The sequence below is a fragment of the Vidua macroura genome, chromosome 9 (genome assembly GCF_024509145.1).
Source record: "Vidua macroura isolate BioBank_ID:100142 chromosome 9, ASM2450914v1, whole genome shotgun sequence".
NCBI lineage: Eukaryota > Metazoa > Chordata > Aves > Passeriformes > Viduidae > Vidua > Vidua macroura.
This window is the reverse complement of record NC_071579.1, coordinates 11888596-11895770: the sequence shown is the minus strand read 5'-3', so window position 1 is coordinate 11895770 and position 7175 is coordinate 11888596.

Here is a 7175-nt window from a genome sequence, read left to right as displayed (position 1 = left end):
TTTCCACAAGAGAGTTGCAGTGAAAAGGAATTTCAGCTGCCACTGAATTGAGCCTTGCTTTCCTGGGCATATTCATCCAACACACAACCATGGAAAATGTATTTCAACATTACAATACCAGTGTCTGACTATGGACTATTGTTTGGAAAAGGGCTACTTATACTAGAACTTGCATATATAAAGACTGCTGGATTGTGTTATAGGTTCACTGTGCTGCAGAGTAAGTGGTGTGGGAAGGGACCTCCTGCTTAAAGTGACCTCATCCATTAACTCTGACCAGGTTACTCAGGTCTTTATTTCAGTCTTGAAGACCTCCAAGGATGGAAACTGGACAATCTCTCCAGGCAGCCTGGCCTAGAGCCTGACTGTCTTCACAGGGAGGAAGGTCTTCTAAACACTGAGCTGTTCTCATTTCACTTTGTGTCTGCTGTCTTTTATTATCCCACCATACCCCACTACAAGAAGCCTGATCCTATTTCCTTTGTAAACTCTTTGTAGGTACCAGCAAGGTAGAGGCCTCCTTTTAAGTTGCCTCAAAGCTTTATTTTCTCCTGGTTGGCAAGTTCAGTTTCCTCAGCCCCTCTTCACAGAGCAAGTGCTCCAACCACCAGACACCATGGTGGCCATCAGCTGAACTCTCTGGTTTATCCATGATCTTCAGGCATTAGGAAGCCTAGAACTGGACCAGTGTATAAACACAGTCTGGCTTGTGCTGAGTAGAAGGGTATAATCTCCATCTCCTGGCCATGATCCTGTTAATACATGATACTGCTGGCCCATGCTCAGATTGCTCTCTGCCAAGACCCCCATATCCTCTCAGCACAGCTGCTCCCTGTGCTTGCAAGGAACTATTCCTTCCTATATGCAATATTTTATGTTTGTCCTCATTGAATTTCATAAAGTCCCTGTCACCCCATTCCTCCAGCTTCTCTGAATGGCAAGCACACCAGGGGGTCCTCCACAGTTAGTGGGAAATACTGGAAAACACTGGAATAGGTAGAGCCTGGACATACTTTACCCCTATCTGGAATAAGGAAAGTAAATTCTGCTAAAGGTCACTGCATCTCAGCAATGTAATACTGCTAAGTAGTACAGCCTGTGATTCCATTCTTCTCCTCATACCATCATCCTTACATCTTTATCTAATGAAGTAACACTTTCTTTTGTCCATAACCAGAATATGCAAGTAGTATCTGAACACATTACTGAATACAATACCTAGATAGATGACATACCTATCAATGAAAAACAGTGCTACCCTAAGCTCTCACTGTCTGCCAGTAGGTTCCTAATATAACCAGCATTGTCACTGTCTGAGGTCTCAATGTTCCACCTATTTTCTTATGTATCATACTAAGTGCTGTATGTGTATATTAATACCACACATGAACTAGAACCACTCAAAAAGTAACTCTAGCACTCCATCATTAAAACGTGAAAAGTTAGTGCCAATAGTCCAAAATTCAAGGTAATCGAGGAAGAGATGCATTTGTTTTTCCTGGACAAGAGAAAAAAAAACTACTTGTGGCAGACCTGGCTTTCATAAATGCATCCTGCATAGGTATAATTTATATGGTGTGCCATACTGTTCAGAGTTGTGTAGGAGGAAAGAGGAGGCCACAGAGAAAAAGCAGATAATAGCTTGCTGGTTTGACAATGAACACGTGCAAATAGATCCTGCTTTGACTTGTATGCACAGCAGAAGTTGGAAGTACCAGCTGTGTATCATTGATCCAGCTGTTTATCCACAACAAGATACGACAGTGAAATTCATTCTTCAGGTTGGCACTGGTCTCCCTGAAAATGGAGTAAGTAGCACAGAGCTGTGCAGAAGGCTTAAATGCTTTGACTTCGGGATGACTGGCTGATAATAATGAGGAGGTGAGAGCCTCAGGTATTTCACACATGTTGATAGATAAACCATTAGGCACACTCCTGAGAAAGCCATTGCTCTTTGGAAGATACAGACACTCCTTAGGTCTTGTTAACCTCCTACAGGGACATCTGAGTGACCACAAATACAAATCCTCCTCATTTATATCAACAAGAAAATGAGTCTTGCCTATCATTTGGAAACTAGCTCTACCACAAATATAATTTCTTCTACAAATTACCTTGTTTGGCATGTTTTGGAGATGTTTCATTTACAAAGCCCCTGTTTGTTAAAAATGAGTCTTGAATAGTCCATGACTTTGCACACTGATTTTTACCTTGCTTGAAGGAACTGCAAAGGACATCTGAGTCAAGAAATACATTTTATTTTAAATGTTAGAGTGAGTGGCTTCTGTTTTTCTTGGTTTGTTGTTTTTTTAAAAATTCTATTACATTTGTATTGATTTTAGTATTATAAGGCTTTTTGATATTAAAACTGATTAGTATCAGAAGAGCAAAAACATAGCAAAAAAAAAAGCATTTAACTTACCAGAAAAAACTTTTAATTAGTGTTATATCAATACATATATAATAAATATTTAAATTATATCAATAAAACCCACTTAGATGAAGTGCTATAAATATCACAAAACCTCAGAGACTGGAAGCAGACTTGATATGTATTATTAATAGACTAAAAGATAACTCAGCTGAATTGCATTACTAGGTGTCTACTCTAGATACTGTAGCTCTTATTCCATGAGTAAGGAAAAAAAAAAATTATTATTATTCCTTCATAATAATCATAAGATTTTGAAAATCATCTACTGCATGAGCCAGAAACCATTTCTGGCGTAACTCCAAAGACTGCAGGGAAGTTGAGTAATATTTAAATTATGAAATCAAATCCAGTTCTGCTTCACATTTTAAATGGTCTGTTAAGTACATCCAGAAGTTTTATGTCAGCTGATGGAGCAGTCTTCACACACGGGAGGATATAATTAAAGAACACAAATACAATAAATATTTAAGAGGCAACAAAGTTCAGTGTTTTTAATTTATTTAAGGTAAAAGGAATACTTGCTTCATTATATAGATGTAATTAGCTTAGTTTTAAAATAACATTATAAATTAATTCTTAAAAAAATATGGAATCTTATTATCACATAATAAACTATAGCAAATTTAGATTATTTTATTTTATATTTTTCTTTACTAGTTCTTGTCTAGCACACAGTATTGGACTGGTTTATCATTAAAAAGGTACTATGTCTTAATTCAGACAGACTGGTGCTGTAATTCAGGTAAATATAATTTACAAGCAAGAAATCATGATTTAACATCATCAGTGGAGGTTCAGCTGGGTTCTGACTTCTCCTGTGGCACATTTTGCAGGGCACTGAACAGCCCAGGACAGGGGCTGTTGCCCGAGCTTTGTTTACAGCACAGCTTTAAAGAGCCGAGCCACACGAAGGCAGGGATCCCTCCGAGGGTAATCCAAGGGACAGTCCTGTGGGTCTGTGCTAGACAGGGGCAAACACATTTGGAGGACTGACACTTCAGCAGCATGAGAAATGTCATTATAGAGTCCACCTATACACATTGCATTGAGGTGCAACCAACCTCTCTTTTTAGTTTAGTTTAATTTCATTTCAGGCATCCAAATGAATCTCTCCATGACCAAGACAATGTGCTGCTGCTGGAAGCACTAATCTGGGTACAGGTTGGAGCCCAGATCTTACATCAGATCCATCTAAAGCCAAGCCTAGAAGCATTTCAAAGCTTTTCTGATGCTACTATTCTTAGGAAAAAAGAGCTACAGGTCAGAAATCAAGTGCCCAGCAGGAAACCAGTGCCATAGAAAACATAGAGGCCAAGTGGATGAATACAGCACAACCTCTAACAATGATGATGCTCTGCAGGATTTAAAAATCCTGGAGACCTGTGCTTCAGCTGTCCACTGAATCACCTGTCCATAAAGAACATTGCCTATTAACTCCTGCAATTTTGTAACTGAAATTTTACATTCTTCAGGAGAGAAACAGCTCTTGAATTATTTGTTTTATTCTACTGTAACTGGGGCATTTTGTAAAACATGGTGGTTTTTTTTTAATACTTGAGATTTTTTACCTGTAATATCCAACTTCTTTAAAGATTTAGGAATGTCTTCCAAAAAAACCTCCAGTGCTTTAATCTTACAGAAGTTTTTTATCAATGACAACACAGGATTGTTACATTACCTACAGAGTTCATCTGTTTTCTAAAAACTCTTCTGCTATTTTGAGAATCTTTTGATTAAAGATTCTAAATATATTTTTAAATCTATACTTGTGACACTTTTGACTTTGACTCTTTTGGTCGAGAAGGCTATACTGAATATAGAGAGTCTTCTAGTCACCTGTTCAGAACATAAATATAGCCCTAGAATAGATTGGGCTTTCTCAGATAAGGGTTGCCTTTGACTCAAACCACCTGGCATCCCTCCTTGTGTTTTTTTTAAGCAGTCAGCCCTGCAGGATAGCAGGGCACAGCAAGGGCCAGCTCTCTCCCCAGGAGCAGCAGGATGAGTACAAGAGCCCAGGGAACAGGGCAGGGCCTCCAGGCAGAGCCCACCCGGCTGGACCTGAGCAGGGAGAGGAGGCAGCACTGCAGAGGGACAGCCCCGAGGCTGTGCTGGGAGCACTGCAGGCTCCAGCAGCAGCCACCACAGCCAGGCACACCTACAACAAGAAGAAAGCTCTGAAATCAAGCTAAGAAATCAGCCTGTGGGTCAGGGCCCTCCGCACGGCACTGGCAACACAACAAAGATCCGGCAGACAAAGAGAGCTAAAACAAGGCTCAAACACGGGCTGCTGGCTCATGGCTGAGCTTTAAGGGGTCCCTGAGCAGGGGGTGGGTGAGGGCCCAGGTGAGGCTTGTCAGGGCTGTTGTTGGGTAAATTTACAACTGCCTAAGGAGCTCGGTTATACAGGGAAGCCTGCTTGCATGGGGTAATCTCAGAGTCTGCGGTGGCAGGATGACCCCAAGATTGTAAAACTCCTTGTTTCCTAGCCCGTGCAGCCAAAGAAGGAGTCAGAATGTGTAGGATCAGCTTCTCAAGGTTGTTTATTTTTCCTTGTCTATAACATTCTTTCTCTGACCTGCCGAGCTCTGTCTAGCAAGGAGGCCATGGCATTCTGCATGTCGCCTTGGGCAGCGTTTACATTTTATACTAGAAATTATGTGTACTATATTTACAATATTGTGTCAATACCTAACATCGATGTTAGACAGTGTGTCTCTACCTTAAACCAATAGAAAAGTGTCACCATCACACCAAGACATGGAGGACAAGAAGAAGGAGAAGAAGGCTAGGACATGCCCAAATCCCTCCATCTTGTACCCTTGAACCACATTCTAAAAACCCCAAATTCTACTTTTTCACCCTGTGTTAATTCAACTACTACACTACTCAAACCCTTGTGACTTGTAATTCCTCACACAGATTTGGCAGTTTTTTCCATGGGCTAAAATCAAAGCCACAGGTGTTTTTGACTTCTGGCCAAGGTCTTCGAGCCCCCTGCCAGGGTCTCGAGACAGCCAGGGCAGCCAGAGGGATGTCCTGGACTCTGACAGGGTAATACTCAAAGTACACATACACTTTTATAATTTATGAGGGTTACTGATCTACTTCTTTGATTGAGTGAAGTAATCCAGTTTTTCTTAAAAATATTGATTAATAACTGGATCAATTGGATTTATTGAACGTTAACAGACAAATTATCTGGCCTGTAACCCTATTTTTTCTTTCTACATATTAATGCAATGGACCTTCTAGTTAAATAGGATGTCTTTTATGAACCATTTAAAAAAAACCTCTAGAGCTGGGTCTTCTACTTGAAAAGAAAGGAGGCTCTTAGTACAACTTGGTACCAACTAATTTAGTCCCTTTAGGTGCTGAAAGCTTTTCACCTTCCATTTCTTTGAACAGAGAGCTGATGAGTGCAGAACCCAGAGAATTGCTTTTTATTATATATTGTAGGTGCTTGTGGTCTGTTAAACAGAAAAGACTTTGAGGATTACTTTAGGGCATACCAAAGAAATGTTCTCAAAGGGGAAGCCATAGGTCAAGGCCAAATGCCTAGATCTCCTCTCTAAGATATCTATTAATTTTACTCCAATAAAAAGACTTCTTTCAGAGCCAGTTATTTCTTGACATTTAGGAGTTTTGTAGGGAATTCTTTGTTAGGAATGCAAAATGGACAAGGGCATCAGAACTACCTTTGAAGTTTATTTTTTACTAAAAAACTGTATATAAATTCATTTTATGTATGTTTTAAGACAGGAAAAAAAATAGGAGCATTTCTTTCCCAGACACTCAATTTTTATGTTTGTTTATGGTTTTTGTTTGTTTGTTTGTCTGTTTGGTTTTTGTTTGTTTGTTTGTTTTTAACTAGGATTATGCTACAGGACAGCTGGGGACATTCTGATATACTTAGCTGCATGTTATTTGTGCTACCTGTATTCATCAGGGATGTATTATGTGAAAAATATATTTCTATGTATTTATACTGAATGAGGGGCAGAACTACTTCCACAAGCTGCAAGAAGATTACAGGGGCAGATCACACTGCATACATTGTCTTACAAGTTCTTTTTCTTACCATGTGATTAAGTGCTTGGCTGTGGGAAGACATGCTGTGTATTCCTTACGCAACGCTGTAAAGAGGAAACTGATCTGCTGATGGAGGCTGCTTAGAGCTTGCTTTATGTTTAAATCTCCTGGAATGGTTTTTTAAGGCAAAGCTGTTCCCTAGAGAGCATTAGCTGGTGTTGAACTATACATTAAACAAGAGAGTCGCCTGTGTGTTGCCGTAATCACCTATGCCACAAGGCTGTTCTTAAATGTAAACGCAGATGTGTACACTCTCCTTCTCTACAAGACCGTGAGCATCTGTTGCTTGTAGTAGAAGCGGCGCTGGTTGTATATTACAGGTTGAACGGCTGTACACAGCCCCTGTAGGGTTTAAATTACAGCAGAAGGAAACTAAATTCAGAGTTGAAATGTCGACGCCCAAACGATGCTTCGCTGTGTTGCTGCTGTCTAAATGACGAGCTGTGAGCAGCGCAGGAGGTTTCCCCGGCGGGGTCCCTGGGAGGGGGGAGCCGCGGGGCCAGGCTGCACAAGCCCCGCTCGGCCGGGGCTGCGGCCACGTCACTGCTCCGTGCGGGCACCGTGCGGGGCGTGGGGAGCGGCACGCCGAGCTCCCGTTATTGAACAGCCTTGTTCAAGAGCCGCCCAGCCCGGGCCAACTTCTTCGGGA